The sequence below is a fragment of the Cryptomeria japonica genome, chromosome 1, assembly GCF_030272615.1.
Source record: "Cryptomeria japonica chromosome 1, Sugi_1.0, whole genome shotgun sequence".
Classification (NCBI taxonomy): Eukaryota; Viridiplantae; Streptophyta; class Pinopsida; order Cupressales; family Cupressaceae; genus Cryptomeria; species Cryptomeria japonica.
Genome location: NC_081405.1, coordinates 574,508,384 through 574,530,276, shown reverse-complemented (window position 1 = coordinate 574,530,276; position 21,893 = coordinate 574,508,384). Strand labels below are relative to the sequence as shown.

General features: G+C 33.8%; 1 long non-coding RNA gene and 1 other non-coding gene across 2 annotated transcripts; both read right to left on the bottom strand.

The window, feature by feature from the left end:
- Window positions 1-9,922: 9,922 nt before the first annotated feature.
- TRNAV-UAC (transfer RNA valine (anticodon UAC)) lies at window positions 9,923-9,994 on the bottom strand. Its single transcript has one exon. It is a non-coding gene; the product is annotated as a tRNA-Val (tRNA).
- LOC131875515 (uncharacterized) lies at window positions 9,958-21,388 on the bottom strand. The gene is made up of 5 exons (XR_009372370.1): window positions 21,026-21,388; window positions 16,520-16,582; window positions 16,161-16,294; window positions 10,519-10,610; window positions 9,958-10,332 (listed from the first exon to the last, which is right to left on the bottom strand). It is a non-coding gene; the product is annotated as an uncharacterized LOC131875515 (long non-coding RNA).
- Between the last annotated feature and the right edge of the window lie 505 nt (window positions 21,389-21,893).

Genomic DNA, 21,893 nt, shown 5'->3' with positions numbered 1-21,893 from the left:
AACTTCACATCTCTGTGAACAAATTTTTCCTTGAGGGAAGGAATGTAAACCCAGCAAGGATACCCTTCTCTGTAGTTGGTTCTAACTTGGTTCTTTTCTCCAAAGGAATGTGACAGTAAACAAGGCATCCAAAGATGTGAATGTGCCCCAAGTCTAGTTTCTTACCATTGAAAACCTCTTCTAGAGTCAATTTACCCAACACTTTGTGAGGGTTCCTATTTTGCAAATACATAGTTGTAAGCAAGCTTCTTCCCATAAGAACCAACGCAGGTCTTAATCTTGAAGCATGGCCTTGGCTACTCCAACTATAGCCCTTTTCTTTCACTAAACAACCCTATTCTATTGAGGGTTGTACATAATTGTCAACTCTTCCTTGATACCTTCCTGAGAATAGAAACATTTGAAGGTATTTGAGTTATACTCGCCACTATTATCAAACCTCAGTATCTTGATCTTCCTCCTTATCTTGTTCTCCATAAGAGCCTTGAACTATTTGAGCCTACTAAAGACCTCAACTTTGCTCTTCATAAAATATATCCATGTCTTCCTGGAGAAATCATCAATAAAAGTAACATAATACTCATACCCATTCACTAATTTTGTGTACATAGGCCCACATACATAGGATTGTACAAGATCCAAAATCCCTTTAGATTTATTGTTCCTACTTGGAAAATTGGTCTTGTCATATTTCCAAAGAGTACAACCATTGCACACCTCATTCTTTTCTATCTTTGTCTCAAGAAGCCCTATCACTATTTGCTTGAGCATATTAATTTCTCCATGGTGAAGATGAGCCATCCTCTTGTGCCACAATTCTCCTTGCCCTATACAACTACTTACTAATGCATGTGCTAGCTCAAACTATAACCAAAACAAGTTGTCATCCCTAACTCTTATCATTATTCAACTTTGGAATCCTCCAGATGAATATAGACTTTTCCCTTTTCAAAGGTTACAATGTAACACTTGTCTTCCAAAATAGAAACCAAGATTAAATTCTTTGTCATGCCAGGGACATACAACACATCCTCCACCAACAAGGGTTTGGCAGACTCCCTCTGAAACTTCACAGTGCCAACACCAATTGCATGGTATTTGGAATTGTCTTTGAGATCAATATATAAATCATTCTTCTTCTCAAATCGTGATGGAAACTCGTCCACATTGGTTGTAGCAAGAACTTTCTTCTTCTTCTTGTCCTTATTTTTCTTGTTCAGACATTGACTGGCACAATGACCCATCTAATGGCAACAAAAATATTTTATCTTCCTCAAATCTTTCTTCTTCCCATTCTTGGAAGAAGAACCTTCTATTTCGCCTTTATTAGACTTTTGCTTACCTTTGCTTGCAAGAGCAAGATTTTCTTCATCTTGACCCTTCCTTGTTTGGTCTCCTTGATGAGCACGTTCATGTATTTTCTCTTAAACAAAATCATCCCAAAGTCTTGCCCAATCAGGTAGTCAATCTCTACTGACAACACACTTGACAAACACTTCCCAGTGCCTCGAAAAACTATTCAAGGCTATACACACTAACTCATTTTCAGCAATCCTCTCTCTAATAGCAGCTGGCTCATATCTGACTTGTGTCAGCTTAGATAGTAAGAGGTCACACTCTCACCTTGGGACACCTTGGTATTATGTAATTTATCCTTGAGCATCATCTTATGACTCTAGTAATTGCTTTGATAATGTCTTGTGAGTGTATCCCACGTCTCCTTGGTAGTGTCTTTCCCTAATAGATGAGGAATTAAATGATCTCTTACTCCATCAAGAATGATCCTTTAAGCCTTGGCCTCCTTGACTTCATGCGAATCCAAAGCAATAGGATCATTTGTTGATGGTGTCACTTCTTTACTAGCATGTATCCACAACCTATTCTCCTTGAGAATAGATGTAATTTAAAGCTTCCCCTATAAGAAGTTTGACAAACCCTCAAGCATGTCCTCACATCAAACATTAGATGATATAACCACAAAAGAAACTAGAGACAAAAATCTGATTTTTTTTTCTAAAATTTGCGTCACAAATATTATCTTTGTATTTAGAGTTTAGAGCTATGATACCATGTTAATTTAGTATAACCCAACTATAGATTAACTACACAATAAACTCACAGAATTGAAACTCTAACTAATTTATAACAATCAATACTTTAGATTAATTAATAGAAAATAATAGTGGAAGCGAAAAAATAACAGAAGCCAATCACAAGAAAGACAATAACACATATATACCCAAGAAACAGTAGTGTGGATAAAAACCCACAAATGTTGGATCTTCTATTTAGCATAACAACTTGAACATTCTCTTCAAAAATAAAATGCAAGTTTGCTAAAGCAATCATACATATATAGAGCCCAACTTCTTTACTTAGCTTGCACGAAAATAATGTGTCCTTTCTTTCTTTGGTTTTAAACCATATATAGAATCACTCTTGGTTTTACTCAACGTGACAAACTTATAAATATTCATTTAAAGAACAAAAATAAAGTTGTTGCTAAATATCCAACTCCAATTGCCTTAAAGCAACTCTGTTCCACGTTTCGAGCTAAACACAAAATCAGCACATGCAAAGTATCTTCATAATTAAAATTTAATCTTAAATTAAATGCAATTGAAAATAAATGTTAAATTTAATGTAATTCAAATTAATTTCATTAAATATCATTTACATAAATATTCAAATGAAGCAACATTAAATACATTGATTCTTTATATACTAAAAAGGTATGTTGTAGTCAAATAAATCAAAATTCGTAAGGATGAAAATAATTTTTTTATATTAAACTTAACTAAGTACAAAATTTTATTAAATCCTAGCTCTTATTGAAATCTTAGTCTAATTAAACTTAAACCCTAATCATAAACTAACAATAATCTTAATTATACAAAAAGGAATTATCCAACCCTTACCCTAACAAAGTGTTAACTCTAAATAATAATTTATCATTAAAACTAATTGAAATGTAGATTTTACTAAATATCATATAGAAACAATAGTTATTAAATCCTAATTTAAAATAATCCCTAGGCTTAAACCTAAGGTTAGGATTAAATATTGCTATATATTAATAATCAATTAGGATTGCAATTATAGTTACAATTATAATATTTATGTAATAATAATGTAATACTACTTAAAATATATTTAATGTGTATATAGGATCAATTAAAACCAAGATAATTAGACAAGTCCCTTACTAAATAGTGTTCAATAGGTATGTTTGAAAAATCACTACCAACCATAACCCTAATCTTTTCATCTTTTTGTTTTGTCAATTTCTTTATTATTTTCTTTCCCTCATTATTATAGAACCTAGAATTATTTTTGCATCCATGGGAAATAGAAACTAGGCATTTGAAGGAGGCCCTTATTTTTATAATTAGGTTGGGATTTTCATTAATCCCTAATATGTAGGGTTCAATTTTGCCGAGGAACTTCCCTCAAGTGTACAAGTATACGGTTGTCTTCCTAGGCTCGCTCTTGAGCTCTAGCAAAATGATATATTCACTCAATTGGTACCTGGAAAGCATGTTGGATTCATAACTCAAACTCAAATGAGGAAGGTGATCTCCTATACCCAAATTTGTGTTGAAGTTAATTTGAATAATCCATTGCCAAATTTTGTGGAAATATTCCTTGGATCCTTTTCTTAGATTTAGTTGCTAGATTATGAAATGCTTTTGTTCAGATGTCAAATCTGTCATAAGTATGGGCATTTACAAAGGAAATACCCTGGTTATTTTTTGATAGCTAGTATGTCTAATGCTTCTAGTTCAACACCTAAGGTTGATAAGGAAGAGACTCCTATCAGTAAAAATAGAGGGGATCCTCAAACCTTGGGTGCATCAAAATCCCCTTAAGAAGGCTCCTTTAAAAAATATTAAGGGCAGGATGAAGGATAGACTAGGTGAAGGTAAAGATAATTGGTAAGACATTGTGGAATCCAGGCTAGTGAAGACTATTCACTCCCACTTCTCTCAATCTTATAAATGATTCTTATTTCTTAGAATGTGAGGGGTATGAATATCATCCCTAGAAAAAGACTATTCAGGGGTTAATTGACTCTCATTCTCTAGATATTGTTTTTATTTAGGAAACCAATTTGACTATGGATAGATTTCTAAATTGATCTATCAAAATTTGGTCTCTTTGCTGTTGTCATTGCATCAAGGCATTTGGTAACTCTAGAGGTATTGCTTGTTTTCAAGACCCAAAAAATATTATTCATTTGCGGTGGATTTGGAATCATCCTCTATTTATTTGGTTGCATCTTGTTTGGAATCTAGTGTAACTTATATTTTCACTAATATTTATGCTCCTCTTGATCTCTTGGGAAAATGTCAACTATGGTCTCACCTAAGACTCATCAAATCTTAAGTTCCCCTTATTCGTTGGATTATTGCTGGAGACTTTAATGTGGTTGTTAGTTTGAAGGAAAAAAGATAAGGTTTAGCCAGGTTTGACCTTTGTACTAATCTCCTTAGAGATAATATGGTATCTTTACCTGGAATAATAAAAGAAGTCGAGAAGAGGCTATTTTAGAAAGTCATCAAAAATTTATTTTTTCTTTTTACTAGATGGGTGACGGGTGGACTACTACATTTGAGATACCGGGTTGGATATTGTCAAATCACAAGGCAATCAAACTCTTTGCAGTTTACTTCAGGGCCTTCAAAAATCCTTCCTTCAAATTTCAACTTATGTGCTTGAGGGATCTTTCTATTGAGGACCTAATGATTTAGTGGTGGTAGGAAGAGAAGCTTTCTTTTGACATGGCTATGTACTCTTTTGTTAAATGGTTGTAGTATGTGAAATATAAGCTCAAGAAGTAGAATAAACAATTTTTTGGGAACCTTCAAGTCAATAAAATATTGGCTTAGTCTCATCTTGATACTATCACTTTTTTTATCATGGATTAAGGATTGACTATAGATTTGAGTAGAGATGAATAAGTTGTTGTTAAGGATTTAGAAGAATGGGATCTTCATGGGGAGATCTTTTGGAAGAAAAAGTTTTATATTGATTTATTTTTGGAGGGGGATAGGTACGCCGCTTTTTCCATAATTTTGTGATGGCAAGATCATGGAATGGTAATTTGATTACCTCTCTCATGTCCTCTAAAGGAACCCAAGTGCCTTCAATAGGAAACATTTCTAGGGAGGCTTCTCATTACTTCTCTATTCTATTTACTAAAGAGCCCCGCCTACAATTCAAGGGGAAAACTCTATCCTTGATTGCATCCCTATATTGGCTACTAATGAGATGAATGAGGTTCTTATTCATCCCATCTCTCTATTAGAATTGGAGGATTTTGTGTTCCATATGAAGAAAGGTAAAACCACTAGGCCTGGTGGATTTCCTATTTCATTATATCAAGAATTTTGGGATATTATCAAATTGTATCTTTTAGAGACAGTTAAGAATTTTAATAGGAATAAGCAAATATTGGAAGATTTGAATTCTAATTTTATAGCCCTAATTCTTAGGAAATATGATGCGAGCAATCTAGATCAATTTAGACCAATTGTTCTTTGACATGTGTCCTATTAAATTACTACTAATTTAGTAGCATATATACTCAAGGATTATCTCAAACGATTGATATTTAAGGAGCATAGAGGTTTTGTTGCTAGAAAATAGATTCTAGATGGGGTTGTTATTGCTACAAAGGTAATTCCTTCTATGGAATCTTCAAAGCAAAAGAAAATGCTCATCAAGCTTGAAATGGAAAAAGCTTATGACCAAGTTAAGCATTCTTTCTTATAGAGGTTCCGTCTAGCATTTGGGTTTGGGGGCAACTGGGCTGATTAGATCTTGAGTTGTGTTACCTCTTCTTCCTTTTAGTTCTTATAAATGGAGATTCATTTGATTTGTTTTGTTCTTATCATTATCTTCAATGGGGGATCATCAGTCTCCCTATCTATTTATTATCATGGTTGAGGTCTAGGTATATTTATCTAGTCTCATGTTAGGAAATGTTTGATTTAGGGTTGGAGTAGGAGTAGTACTTTGCCTCCTAATTTTGATCATCAGTATGTGGATGGTATGGTAACACTTTGATTTAATGGGTATGGCAAGAATCAATGAAGCAATGAATTTTAGGAGATCTTTGGATACCTACATGGCTACATCGGTTAAAAGGATTAATGAAGCTAAATATTTTATATTTTTATTTAATACACCTCATCTTACTCAAATTAGTATTGCTCAAATTCTGAAATTCCAAATTGGCACCCTTCCTTTCTTTTCTCTTCGGATTCCCCTTGTGGTGAGAACTCAACATAAAGATTTTTGCCTAGGGATCTTGGATAAGTTTCGTAAGAGAGTTAGTCATTGGACATACAAATGGCTTTCATCTACTAAGAGAGTGATTCTTTTGACGTTAGTGGTGTAGGAATTTCCTATCTATAGGTATTTTGTTTAGGTTTCCCGTACTAGATTTATTAAAGTGTTTTATGCTCTTTGTTATCAATTTCTTTCGGTTAACAATTTTCTCTCCTCAAAGTGGAGCTTGGTCGAATGGGACTCATTTTTCAAGACAAAGCATGGAGGACTTTGAATCATTTCTACACTATTAATTGGCTAGTTGTTAACTACTAAGTTATACTAGCGGAGGTGTACTTATCAGGACTAGGATTGGGCTAGGATTCTTACTCATAAATATCTTGGGATGTGAGAAGATATGTTGTACTATGGCATGGACTTGTGGGTAAAGGTTCTATGATTTAGGAATCTCTCAAAAGAGGAGCTAAGCTTATCAAGGAGGGCCTATTTTTTTATTTTTAATAATGGCATTGATGCTCTTTTCTTGTTTGATTCTTATGATGGCCATCTCCCTATTCTTTCTAAGCTTCCTCATCTGTAGTCTTTGTGTAAAATCCTTTGTGAAGCTCATTGGAATAAGATTGATAATTTATAACTATGAAGATAATGAGTTAGTTGGAGGTGACTATCTAGAAAAATACTTTAGAGTGGCTTGGGGGTGGTTCAGAGGAGGACTATTAAGAACTTGGTAGGGCATTGCATGGTAGGTTGTGTAACTCCCTTAAGGGTAGGGATGTTTTGGATTAGGGTCCTAATACAATATTCCTTATAGCATATCAGTTTCATAAAATATCACATTTGACCATCCAAACATGGGTACCCTAATTTCTACCAATTCAATGTTATTAAGGATGCTTCATGATAAGTATCCATACATATCATTATATCAATAAATATTATAATGTAACCTCCCTCTTACATTCTATAATATATCATACAATCTCTCATATATAAAGTCCTTTATAATGACCTTACACACACCATAACATGCCTACACATGGCTAACCATTCCACCTAAAAGTGAGTTACGTACATTCTCATGCAAGTCAAAAGTGCCACTATAGATAAATTCCATATAATCTTTAAGCTAGATGTCAACTCTTAAAAACCAAGAATGTGTGTGTGTGTGTGTGTGACTACTACATAGAGGGGTGTTTTAAGACAATTTTTAAGACAATTTTTGAGGAAATTGTCTCAATTTGAGACAAAAAAAGTTTTCTATTGTCTTAAAAAATGTCTTTAACCGAATGTCTTAAATTATCGTCTTTAAAATTGTCTCTATAAAGATGATAGAAAACATAATTTTTTTTGTCTTTATAGAGACAATTTGGGATTTAACGACGACATATCGTCTCTCTAGAGACAATAGTTGGTTTTAAAATCATATTGTCTCTCGAGAGACGATATGTCTTTAGATCTCAACTATTGTCTCTCTAGAGACAATATTAAAAAATGTATTAAAAAAATAAATAATTTATTTTAAATTTTTTTGTGTAGTTTTCAATAAAAATGTATTTAAAAAAATAAACATTAAATTGTCAGAGGTTTATGACAGTCAAAAGGTCTCAAAAAGGAAAAACCAGTGAATAATGACAAGTGACAAGACAGAGCAGCCATGAGCTTAAAACATCCATTTATATCTCATAGCAACCTTAAGTTGTGTGATAGTCCTAATGGTGATAAACATAGCAGGAAGGATTACCCTAAGCCAAGAAGATAGAAATAGAGAGCCAGAGATCATCAATAGAATGCAAGAACTGTTAAAGTACAAAGCCCATCATGAATCATAACAAAGGCATAACTAGTGATTAAAACTACCATTGCATACACATTCAAAAAGAACTAAGAGAAAATATGAATATCACAGAATAATAGAATCACATTCAACAAACATGACAAAATCTTAACAATATATTTAAAAATATCTTTCAAACAAAAGTATTAATATTCTTATTACTTAAAAAGAGAAAATACAATCTTTAGATAGTTGTTACTACAAGTTGAGCATTCTTTTCCAAACTACAAAGATATAGTACATAACAAAGACTAACCAACCTTACTGTAGCTTCGCTCACTGTATCTCTCAAGACATCAAGGCCTCCTTCCAGCTTGCTGGGATCTACTCCTAGTTCTGCATAGTGCTCGGATTCAATTTTCTTCACTATCTAACTAGAATCCCCACCAACATTAGCCTCCCACCCACCCGCTAGAGGATCAGTGATAGATTTTAAGGTTTTGTTGTAAACCCAAATGTAGCGGTGCCCTGAAAAGTGGAAAACTATATAAAGTGGAATGTAGTGGTGCCTTGAAATGTGTGGTGGCTGGAAGAGGTATCAGGGATATAGATACATATAAATAACACTTAAACAATAAAAAATTGTCTCAACTTGAGGTATCCATTATTTATATGTATCTATATCCCTGATACCTCTTCTAGCCACCACACATTTGGTCTATAAGATGATGAAAAATACAACATTAGAATGGCATTTCTCCATAGACTAACAAAGAAAAAATTTGGACCTCAATCATCTATTAAAGTTATTATATCATATAGGACATAATATTTCTAATGACGAGAAATTATAACTGGTTTCTCTATGTTGTTAACCTCTGGAGTTTAATAGTGTACAGAATGGATGTTGGGATTGTGCATATCATAGAAATTCAACCTCTTCAAAATAATATTTTTCTTGCTCAATTGACCAATCTCAAGATATGCATACATATTCCCTCTCACATCTAGCTACTTTCTCTTATAAGGGATTGGTATATGCTATCTATGGTCTCAGGACTAGCCCAATCTATCGCTATCAAAGAATCATTGATTTATTCTCCCTTGCTTATATTCTTAAGGCCTATGCCCTGTCAACACAAAAATCAAATTAAAATTGCTTCAATAATTATCAAAATGCTTCTAGTCTTTGATGAAAACAACATGCCAGGGATTTTGAAACAGATCACATCTTCTTAGCTAGAAAAATTAAAGCCATTGTTAGTAAAGTGTCCCGTGAGAATATGAAGCAATGGAAAACTGGCACTTTCAGTGTATGCAAGTGTAAGGCCTATTGAGAGTTCAACTTCAAAGAATTAGTTATCTTAAGGCATAAAAACAGGCATGGTAATATGGAAGTGAAATATACTAGACTTGTGATCAAGGTAATTGTTGACTGATAGGCAGAGGTCAAAATCAGTATTGTTTGCTTGGATTTTAAGGACATTCCAATCATTAGATGACATAAAATGATAAATCCAAGCCAACTAGCTGCTAGATTGCTAAATTCTCATTAATTTTTAATAGCAAATTTCTCAAGAAAGAAATACTATGAAATCAGATCAACCATTCTCAATTCTGAAAAGTGAAAAACAAGGCAACTTACCATGGCTACAGTCCCTGCAGTAAATAAGCATACTACAAGACAACCAAAGCACACCAACCTTTAAAATAAAGGTCTGTCACATTGTTGTCCATGCTGTTTCTGGATAAACAGCTCTCGGTTTCAACCTCATTTCTATACAAGGGTCTGGCCTTTCCAAATCCCTGTTTACTTTAATCAAAAACATTATTGGTGCACATTTACACATATGTTAGGGCACGATGGAATTGAACCACCATCCTCCTGCTTGTAAAGCAGGTACTCTTCCATTGAGCTACCGCCCTTTAAAAATAATTTTATCCTTCAAAATCTTGGGTCTCAAAACACCCTTTGGTTTTAATTTTATCCTTCAGAATCTTGGGTCTCAAAACACCCTTTGGTTTAGCAGTGAGTTTTAAGTCTAAATAATGGTTGAGAACGTGACCATTGCCAGTCATTTTGTGTTTTTGTATTGAACAACTTTTTGTTGCCTTGAAAATAAAACAAGTATGTTTCTTAGATAAAACCTTACAATATCTATCTAGCTCTAGCAACACAAAGAGAATGTACCAAAATTTTGAACGATACATTTATGTTTGTGAGTTGGCACCTACATGGTCTGATTTTAATCCTCAGTGTGAACCTGTTCAATGCAAAACAGGTGTAAGTCATCAATCCACAAATTCAAACTACCCTCTTTCTAACTAAATTTAATCAAGCGCTTAGAATAGATTCTAAAACCAACTCTTTCCAATCTTGGAAGTAATTTATAGCATATTATTCAATAAAGAAAGCCTAAAAAATAATTGCAAACAAATCAAAATCATACAGGTCAGTGTTTCAATTCACATCAGCTCTTGGTAGTCATTTTATCCATCATTTCAGCATCATCGATATACTCGTTGATGCTTTCCAATATATCTGGAACATAAAAACAAATCAGTAATATAATTGTCATTGACTAGAGAAGTATTCAACTTTTGGAGCAGCATGTTTAACCAATATGGTTGGGACTCTGAGAGGAGAGCTTGAAAAATTAGGATTAAAGCTGAATTAGAAGAGCTTAAGAATTAGGATTTAGAAACAATATTGTATTATGATAATCAAAGAACAATTCATCTTAACAAATATCCAATATTTCATACAAGTGGAGAGAACACTAAATCACATTTTCAAAACAATAGAAAGCTTATCAAGATTATAATTTTAAAGTTCATTTGTTACAGATCAAATCCCAGATTACAGATATTTCCATCAATGCCTTGAACAAAAAAAGGTAAAGAGGTTTAGAGGCATACTGTGTATGATGAAGAATAAAATGATCAAGGGAAAGTGCTTGAATATTTATATTGATTTAGAGAATTATAAGTCAAGTTTAATATAATATTAAATATCATCAATGTTGTATTTTAGTTGCCATGGTGTGTATGTAATGATTTTTTTTCTGTGTACATGGGAAAGAGGGAATCCAAAAAGACAAGTAAAAGATTTAATTTGTTGTCTGTTTTTGTATTCAATCTGCATTCAGAAGGTCACTAGTAATCATACAAAACAAATAGTTCATAGCTAAGGCTTGAGGAATAGTAAATGATATGTTCATGAACCCAAATTAAAATATAACTGTGAAAGCAAATTTTCTTGGTTAAGAAATGGTGATTTAGGTCAATTCATTTTCATGTGAGTGGTTTTCTATAACTCTTCCTTGCAATCTTTTAAGTTTTTTAAAACAAGCTACAAAACTTTCAGTTCACTAAATTCAGGTCCTCTATTAACTAATTTCTAGCTTCACATAATTGTTCAACCACACCATATGTTCACTATCAGTATGTATCAGCTTTAAAGCACTATAGAACATATCATGGATCTTGTCCACAAATATATTTTATTATATAAATTGGAAAAATATTTAGCGAAAATTCTCAAGCCATATGTTAAGTTACAATGGACACTGATCTATATAGAAATTATTCAGTTAAATCAACAGTACCTTGACATCATGTAAATCAATATTCACAAAGTGTATCAACCGTTCATTCAAAATTTTCTCTACCTAAACAAAACATATATAAGTCATTCCTACATCTATAAAATATGTTGAGTGATTTTAATAAAAGTAAATAGAATGTTTACAACGGGAAGAATATTATTTGTCCAAGTAAAAATAAAAAGATTTCAGCCTTTCTTCTTATTTCCACATGTTCAATACAAGTACAGTAGTAATAATTCTTGTACAGTAAAAGCTACATTAAGTACCTGGGAGCGAAGAAGTTCTTTATATGTCCCAAATTCTACAAAGCAATGGTATATTTAATCATCACAGGCCCTATGACACACAGATTTGAGAAACCATGAAGAACAATACTTTTGAATGTCAAGATGTATGCTAGATAAGCATCTAATTTCAGTTTTTTTTACATTTTCAGCACAAATTAATACATATAACTGTTACCTATTTTTGGTTTTCAGGACAAAAATAGGCTTAGATTAAGCCTTAGGCCTCTTTGAGAAAGTGCCTGAAAGCATTAATGTCTTGAGACCTGTAGAAAGCACAGAGCAGTGATATGTTCAAAGACAAATCAGGCTCATGAGAGAAGTAAAGGTCAAAGACAGATCAGGCTCATGAGAGAAGGTAAAGGTGAATATGATGGTCATGAGACAGTCCTAATTTTTGTTTTAAGGATATTTCATTGTCAGTGTAGCAATGTTGATAAAGGAGTACAAAATTTCTAAGGAAGTTTTTAACAAGTCTTAAAGCCTAAATACAGTTATAGAGGTAAAGGTAATGTACACTAGGGCATAGAACTATACAAGTGAAGGCCATCATCAATATCAATGCCATGAGACCATACCTTATAGTCATGTTGCAGACCGTAGCACAAGAAATACAATCTAAATGACAAAGTTTTGGAAGGCATACACAGTCATTATCAAAGAATTAAGCATGTGAAGATCATGAAAGTAATCATTAGCACCATATGTCTAAAGACTTAAAGGGATTGGAATAGACTAGCCTCTCCTTGCATGCACCGGTTATCAAAAAGCATTATGGCATCAAGGGCAGAGAGATCAATCAAAAGGATCAGACCATACTCCTATAGCAGCACAAAACCCAAATTTGATAAGTCATCCATAACAATGACAGTGAATAGTGAGTATAAGATGAGGAAATATTGAAAGCCACATTCATAAGACCACAAAGGATAGTCACCATCCTAAAAGATACAATGAGGTTTCTTTCTAAACCAAGTCATTAGCAGTCCAAATACAGTAAACAGATGGAGTCTCAGACTTAAGAAAGATAGGTGTACCAGTCTAGAGAGCCACAGTCTCATCAAAATGCATTCTCAATAAAAAATACTGTGATATCATTGTCAAATCACAGACCAAATGGACCAAAGAGAATGGAGAAAAGACAGTCTTGGCACGTTATAAACCAACTCAATATATGATGTGATTTCAAACTCCAATGCAAAGAAAGAGATGATAATGATTATTACAAAGCATAGCAAGGATGCCATAGCTATTAATAAGCAAGGATCAAAACATTCAATGTGGATAGCACATGCAAGGGATTGATCCCAAGAACACAGAGACTGTTAGAACACAGAGACTGTTGAAGCAAGACCTAAACAGAACAAAGCCTTGTTTGGGCAGAGGTAGGTTTCAAATGACAATGATAAAGATAGTGTGATGATGGAGAATAGATTTTGGTTGCAACACTTTAAGGAGATCAAAACCAAGGAACAAAGGCATCAAAAAACAAGTAAGCAACAAAAAGATGGAAATGATAGTCTTCAAAGTCATCACAGAGCATCAAATACAGTGAGAAAATAGTCATCAAGAGAAGTGATTACAATGTAGTTATAGTCAATAAGAATGAAAGTGAATACAATTCAAGATAGCTTACATAACACAGATCTCAGAAAGACATTCCTCATAAATCAGGCCATAAAGTGAAAGATCACTGTGGTACATAAAGAAACAACTGAAGTATAACAGAGAAATCTCGGCGATGAAAACAATACATTGGCAAGTTAATATTTCATCATAAAGGTCATAGTAGGGTGGGAAGAAAGTCGCTAGGTATGTTGATCCAAAGATTAGTGATAGAGCTATCAAATCAATTACTGTCTAGATCAGCCACAAGAAAATACAGAAGAAAACCCTTGAAGAGTCATAAAGGCATTGCAGTCTTAGCTAGAGGACAGTATAGACAGTTGGCCATAGTTGGTATAGTATAGCACTAAGGTCTTATCATTGCCTCGTGAGATGAAGGTAATATCAGATACCGATGATAAACATAGCCAACACAAGATCTGCAACAAAAGAAAGATCAAGGAGCAGTCCCAGCTAGTCAAAGATAACAAGGGTCAAATACCCATGACAGTGAGCTAGAACAAATTAGTGAGACATGCAAGCAACACAAATTTGGATTAATAATGGATAATAAGGACAAGAGTCCTTAATAGTCTCCATAACAAATACCAAAGTCATCATTCTTAGATAAACAAGTAGCAAAAGTTTTGAATGCCAATCATCACATCTCTAGGAACCATACAAGTAACCAGAGCTAGCTATGACTAGTAACTTTTCAAATCCTTGACAACATTGATAGTAGACCCAATAAAGCATTGTTGGTGACAAGAAGAATATTGATTGACACATGTACCAACTAATCATCCTGTGTGGGTGGCAGAATGTTGAAAAGGACAGTGATAATTACCCTGACACAAAGTTGTAAATGTAAATATAGAGATATAAGATTCATGCTATCTTTGGTCTTCTTCTATACTTTAGGTTCCCAGGTTGATGCTGTGTTTGTATTCATATATTTTTAATGTTCGAGAGATGCTCTGTTGGTTTAGAGTATTACCTAAGCATATCTATTTCCTCTCTGACATCTCTCATTTATTTCATATCGCAATCTTCTATATTATTATTTTGTCTTCATCTTGGTGGCTTCCTTTACCTTTATCTATCTTGTACCACTTTGATGGCTTTCATTTTCCTTTCAAAATTCTTCATTGTATATCTGTGCGCTATGGTGGCTGTCAGTGAGATATCTATGTGGCTGTCGATGACTTTTCCTCTACCATCGTGGAGTCTTTTTCACATGCTATCCGATTCATTATATAGATCGCTCTTCTATTTTCGTTGAGCTTCTTCTTCTTCTGCGGATTGAAGATCATATTGCTGGCTTATCATTTTTGTCTCGTAGCAAGTCAAGAGTGATGTGTATGGATTCTGTCAGAACAGTAATATTATATGTTTTCTGTGTTTAGAGTTTTCAGACTCCATTAAGTCTTATAGAACATATATGAGATGTATCGTTTCACTTCTTTGTCATGATTGATTTGTAGGTTGTGATTGAGAGTAACTTGAAACTATCAATAATTATATTCATTTTTCAGAGATATAATAAAATTCATTTTGAGTGGGCTGGGTTTTTCACCCTCAGGTGGAGGGTTTTCCCAAGATAAGTTTCTTGTGTTTGTGTTGTTCTTAAGTTTAGTTTTCTGCTATCTATTTATTCTGGTTCAAATTTAACATAGAGTTATCTACTTCAGCCATTATGAGTGAACATTCCATTGTCCAAAAAATAAAAGAGCGAGTGCCACAAGGGAAAGAAACATAATATAACATGTGGTGATGTTTTCATTGTAGATATTGATCGTCATCTGCTACAGAAAGTCTAAAAATGTTTGGGTTGCTTAAGGTACGTTCTTGTCCACTAGACACAAGTGATAACAATCTATGCCATCAAAGGAAAAACTTCTATGGTCAAACTCATATTAGTGCTTCAACAACACTAGAAAGTATAGATCATTTGACAACTACTTCCCAAACAAGAATGGGTTATAACTAAGGGTGAATGATGCTAATATATGGATGAGGATCTCCAAAAGTGAAGCAATTACTCCTGTTAGTTTTTCAATCTAGTCCATACAATCCATTGCATTCTCTGCCTACATATGGCAGAACACAATACAAACCCACAATGAAAGACATGAAAGATGTATCTAATTGTTGTTTGTGGGGTTTCAATTCCAAGATAGTTTTAACAATATATATCATAATCAAACCACACACCTGGAAAGTATTTTTTTTTTTCAGAGAAACTATCGTGAAACAAAACCATAGATCAGTTTGTTCTGCATCCAGCTTAATAGTTGATGTAAGTAGATTAACAGTATGGTGTGCAATAGACCTGTCATCTTGTGATGGTCAGTGGTGATGAGAGGAAGGAAACCGACCAAATAAAATAGATACATGATCAGTTGCATGATGACTTGTCTTAAGAGAATGCTGGAAAGCATTATCCTACAAAACATATCCATTAATCAAAATTTACAGAAAGAAAAACATATAAATTTCCTTACCTCAAAAATTGGGAATGATAAACATATAGATGTCCGCACCCAAAAATGTATGAATCAAATACCAGAAATGCAGTGGCCTTAATTGTCTTACCATTTGCTTGCCCCAGTCTTGTTTGAGGTAATAATACAATATTCCACAGCCATTGAGAACAAAGAATCTTCTCTTCCAGTCACCCCTAAAATTTGAAGAATGCTTGGAAAGTAAGCTTGCAAAATTGTTTGGATCTGTACAAGGCAGAAACTAGTAAAAGTTAGTTTCAAAGTGAATTTAAAAAACATCCTAGCTGACAACACTTAGTTATGTTGTAATAGTGCTCTTGGTCTATTCTAAGTCACAGATTCAAGATATTCTTATTTTATTATGACCTACAATGTAAAAATGCTAGAAGGTCCTGAAAATAATTAAATCAAATGGACGGCAATGAAAATAAAAACATAATAACAAATTACCTTTCCCTTTGTAGTTGATTGCATTGTAGCTTCAATCATCTTGTGTGAACTTCTTCCAACAGCCTGTATATTATCATTTCATAATTTAGTATCACATACAAGCTAGATGAGAGTCATTTCATAATTCGATGCCTGTCTAAGTTGGTATTCCATTTGATTTTTCAGTGTTCATATACAGACATGAACTGGGAATAAATTACAACTTTGTTCTTCCTGACCTGATTGTGGGCTCATGCCTCGAGATAAGGTTGAACTAAGTCTTTTCTTGACATTACTATAATTTATAATTTTTTTAATTTTTTGTTTGAGCACTACATTTACTATGTATACGGAATACATATTACTAGCTTTTAAATAATGGTTGATGTCCTCTGAACCATGGTGGCCTAGAGCACCGAAGATGTTGACAAACTATGGGAAATAGGGCTGGGCAAAATATTTTGTCTACAAAAAGATTTTGATCTTGAGTATCCTTGAAATTCAGATTTGTATTTATGAGATATGTTTAACAGAATGTCACCTATGCAGAGAAAAATCTGTGTCTAATCTCTTTTCACTATCTTTCTATCCAACTTCAACACAAATCAGCCTCTGGCTTGATGCATTCATGTAAGAACCCTTATAATAATGGTGATAAGCAACTTTTTTAGAGAATTAAGATTAATCATTCATATAATATTTTGTTTCAGTTGATTGGTACAAACCTTACCTTTCAATCTGCTTGCATGTTTTACATATAGCTGCAAACAAAACATTCAGATGACCTATGTGCAAGTTGATGGCAATTATGATTTTACTTTCAGCTAAAATATTTGGTAGTATAACCATTGTTCAAACTAGTTTTCAGATTAAATTAATACATTTTCCATAGTTTTGTGATTAATGTAAACATGTAATTGCCTTTTTGGTAATTAACATTAGCAAAGGAGAACCAAGGGCATTTTGATGATTATGTTAATGAAAACTCTCATGCACATCCTAACATAAACTAGACTGTGACAATTTTGACAACTGGGTTTTGGCCAAGTTACAAATCATTTGATCTTAATCTGCCAGTTGAAATGGTATGCCCTTTTTTTATATAGCACAACTCTTAGATGTACCTATTTCTGCAGCTTAGCCTATTGACTTTTGCTACTTGATAAAGGTAAGATGCATAGAGGTGTTCAGGCAGTTCTATCAGACAAAGACAAAACATAGAAAGCTTACATGGATATATTCTCTGGGTACTTGTAATGTTAACAGGAAGTTTGACCCTAAGCCTATGGAACTTGTTGTTACTACTTACCAGATAATTGCCTTTTTGGTCTATTAGTGGCAGTTGCATTGTTTAGTTCATATAAAATGGCATTATAGGTCATTTTCTACTAGAGTCAATATTTTTACATATATGATTTTTACATTTAAACATATGTGATCTAATTCTCTTGGAGTATTTTAGATTTGACTATGCCAAACAATATTAGTAGGAAAAATTGAAACAAAAATAGAATTTGAGAATCATAATTACATATATTTATATTTAAACATATGACATCTAATTCTCTTGGAGTGTTTTAGATTTGACTGTGCCAAAGAATATTAGCAGGAAAATTTGAAACAAGAATTGAATTTGTGAATCATAATTTCATATATTTACACTTAAACATACATCATCTAATTCTATTCGAGTGTTTTAGATTTCAGTAAAGCTATCTCAAGGACAACACAGGTCTAGGACAATGCTGAAAAAATTGTTCAAATTGACATAGTTCCACATAAAGATAAGGGTAACTCTTTAATTTTGTAATCCAGAATACAGTACAAGATTGTGTGAGTGTGCATGATTGTTACTAAATTGAGTCTGAGACCTTAGGTAGAAGGGTGTGATGGTTTATTTTTCAAACAACATTATAGAGGAAATTTGGAATAGGTATTCAAATTACAAAAACATAATCACATATATTTACTTGCATGTGACACTCAGATATATGGATTCAAGTTCTCTTGGAGTATTTCAGATATATTTACTTGCATGTGATACACGAGAGGCTATATTACAGTGTCTCTACGACATCATTGACCCAAGTACTTCTGTTTGTATATGTAAAAAAGGAAACAATGATGCAGGTCCTTCATTTCATGTAGTATTTCTATGGTGTTTATTAGCAAGATACACGTAGGCTAGAGTAATGAATTTTCTTATAGTTTCCACTAGAAAAACTTGGTGTTGTAATTTTAAAATCAGATCCTATAGTTAGGTCCTCATATCAGACAGCTAAAATGTGTGGGTTTCTTCAACATTTACAATAAAATATGGTGCAGGTCAGTGATACATACTATACACATTGCCACTACCTATTTATTTATTTATTTCATTACAAATTCTATCTCTGGAGTATTCCATCTAGATAAATTCAAAAAAATAGTACCAGTGGCAAACTCTGAAAATTGAAGTCATTTGAGTTCAAATTGTGTTATAGCAACAAGAACTGCTAAATTGTTCACAAACCTTTGTCATCTTTCTCCATGTTTCATTGTTTTAGACTAACTACTGAACCTTAAATCTATTGGTGATGGGTAGCTATATTGGTTATAGCTGAGCAAAGTCTCAATCATATGCGGAGCTCATCTTTTCATGGCTATGTTGTTTTTAGTTTCAGAAGGCACAGAAAAATGATTAATTCTTTCTAGATGGAGATGAATTTAGGATAAGGAAAGTGTTAAAACTTGTAACATGTAATTATAGAACCACAACAAAGATTGACCATGTTTACCTTTACAGCTCCACATCTTGCATGATTTTTTCTGAAGCTTTTTGTCTGGCTCATGGAATCCCGATTATTTGGCATGCAATTCTCTCATTTTTAAAGCACCAAAACAAAATGACATAGGTCACCACATCTATTCTCACATAGTGAAGTCAATTTATGATATAGTGCAGCATCCCAATCTCGTTGAATTTTATGGATGTTGCATAGAGGGAAAACAACACTGTTGGCCTACGAATACATAGTATGCCTGCCTGGCTGGGTATGCTTATCATGCGTTGCTCTGCCTACCTCAGTCATGGGTATGCACATTACAAGCTGGAGTCTATGCGAATTAAGTACCTCTACGAGAAAGGTGGATTTCAATTCCTCATTGGCAAGAGGGGGCCTGATTACCTATCTCTGCTACGAGAAAGGCTTGCGGAGCTACAACTGCGATAACAAGTTTCCCCCGCTAAAAGCCTTTACACAAAAAAGAGATTGTGCTTCAACCAAGAGAATAGAGATGGCGATTTTGTATGCTTGTGGTGCTTCCATCTAGGGTGGGTTGGGGGGACGTTGGGTGGGTCGGTGATAAAAGTGGTAGCATTAGCCCGCAGCTTACTTATTTGGTATAGTTCAAATGTACTTATCTGGATTTGACCCTAGGGCTCTGGCACCGCTACTGAACCTGTTCAAGATCCCTAAACCTCTAGAAAATCAGATCAGGAGAATGTGCTTAGCGCAAAGGGCAAAAATAGAGATTGTAGATTGGAAAACCCCTACAAGAATTGGGTCCTATAAGAATCTATTAAGAAAATCACGAGTTTCCTTTATGTTTGAAAACATGGATTTGAAACATACTTACCTCGATTCGACCCTGGGGCTATGGCACCGATGCTGATGTACGGAAATAAAAACCTATTCAAGATCCCTAAACCCCTGGAAAACTAGATCTGGAGAGTATGCTTGGTACAAAGGGCAGAAATGGAGATTGCAGTTATGCCCTTGCCATCCACTAGAAAACCCCCACATGAATTGTGTCCTGTTAATGAAGCCGATGGGAAAATATGGGCGGATTTTGGAGGTAAAATAAAAGCCATGCTATTCCTTCCCGCCATTGATAATAAACTTTTACATAAGAGCTCTGAATATATATAGCGGTGAGCAGGGCATTGCGCTACATGGTTTAGTACAAATTTTCTTTTACATTGTTACCTTGTGAATGTTGTATCACCTTCAACTCTGTTGGAAATCCACAAGAGTAATATGTGTATGGAACTGTTAGAATTAGCGCTGATTCAGTTTTCTTCATGGATTTTTGGGTTTTCAATAAATAATTTTTAATAAAAAATTTGGAAAAAACAAAATTTCTATGGTCAAATGAATTCCAATTTAAATTGACTCCTCTTCACTTAAATTTAAAATAAGGAAGAGGGTTTAACAGATGCTCAAGTTTCAATACATGTGCATAAATATATAAAATACAAACCCACAGAGTTTGGGCTCGGATAGGGCAATGGTAGCGGAGGATGAATCCATGCTTCATGGTTGAAGCTTATGATAGCAAGAGTTGCAGAAAATGCGGTTTTGGCAGATATTAAAGTTGGAAATATTCTAGCAGATGCACATGCAAATGTGGAATCATAAGCAACGCACCTGAATCGTTTGATAGAATACCTCAAAGAGATGTTAAGGGAAAAAATGAAATGATTGCAAGGACTACACAAAATCGATATGTTGCAAATGTTTTAGGAAATTTCAAGCAAGAACTTACCTGATTTGACCCTTGGGCCGGCTATGGCATTGAAAACTGTTGAAGATCTCTAAACCCCTCGATCTGGAGCTGGAAAACCAGTACACGAAATGACATCAGTTGGAGGTTCTGAATCAACGGATGCTTCAGAATCTTGAGGTTCTGAATAAACGCTTGGTTTGTTGCCTCTGCTCCCGGTGCTCCTGCTTCCCCTGTAGCTCCTGCCTCTGCTAGCTGGATGGGAAAATATGGGAGGATTTTGTAGGTTAAATAAAACCCCTCCATTCCTTCCCACGATCGCGCCATTGATAATGAACACTGTGAACGCCTCGCATGAAGCCGCTGCCGTCGGAGAAGCATTGACATGTTGAGCTTAGTGATAGAAGAAAATAAAAGACTGGAGGGAAACAATATAGTTTTAGAAACGTGTTTTCCCTATTGTCTTAATTTTAGACAATTAAATAATAAAAAAGTAGTTAAACAAAAAAAATTATATTTAAGATAAAAGTAATATTTTGTCTTAAATACCCTTTTTGTGTAGTTGTGTGTGTATACATATACATATATAGATTTTTTTTATTGGCCCAATTGATATTATAGAACCCACATATTAAATAATAACTAAAAAACGTTTTCCTTAATACATTGTGTTCAGATATAGAAAGGTCAATACTACGTAATTCTTTGTTGATAAGAGTTCTATTTACAATTTCTTAAAAAATATAAAGGTGTACCTAACACGTTATAAACATCTAACCTTAACATAAGGGGATCTGAAAATGTGGTTATCCTTTTTTATAAAATAATTCGTGTATCAAAACTTGTGCCCCAAATATGAAATATCTATTATTCTAATTTTTGATACATTAGAGAATTTATGCATTAGGGA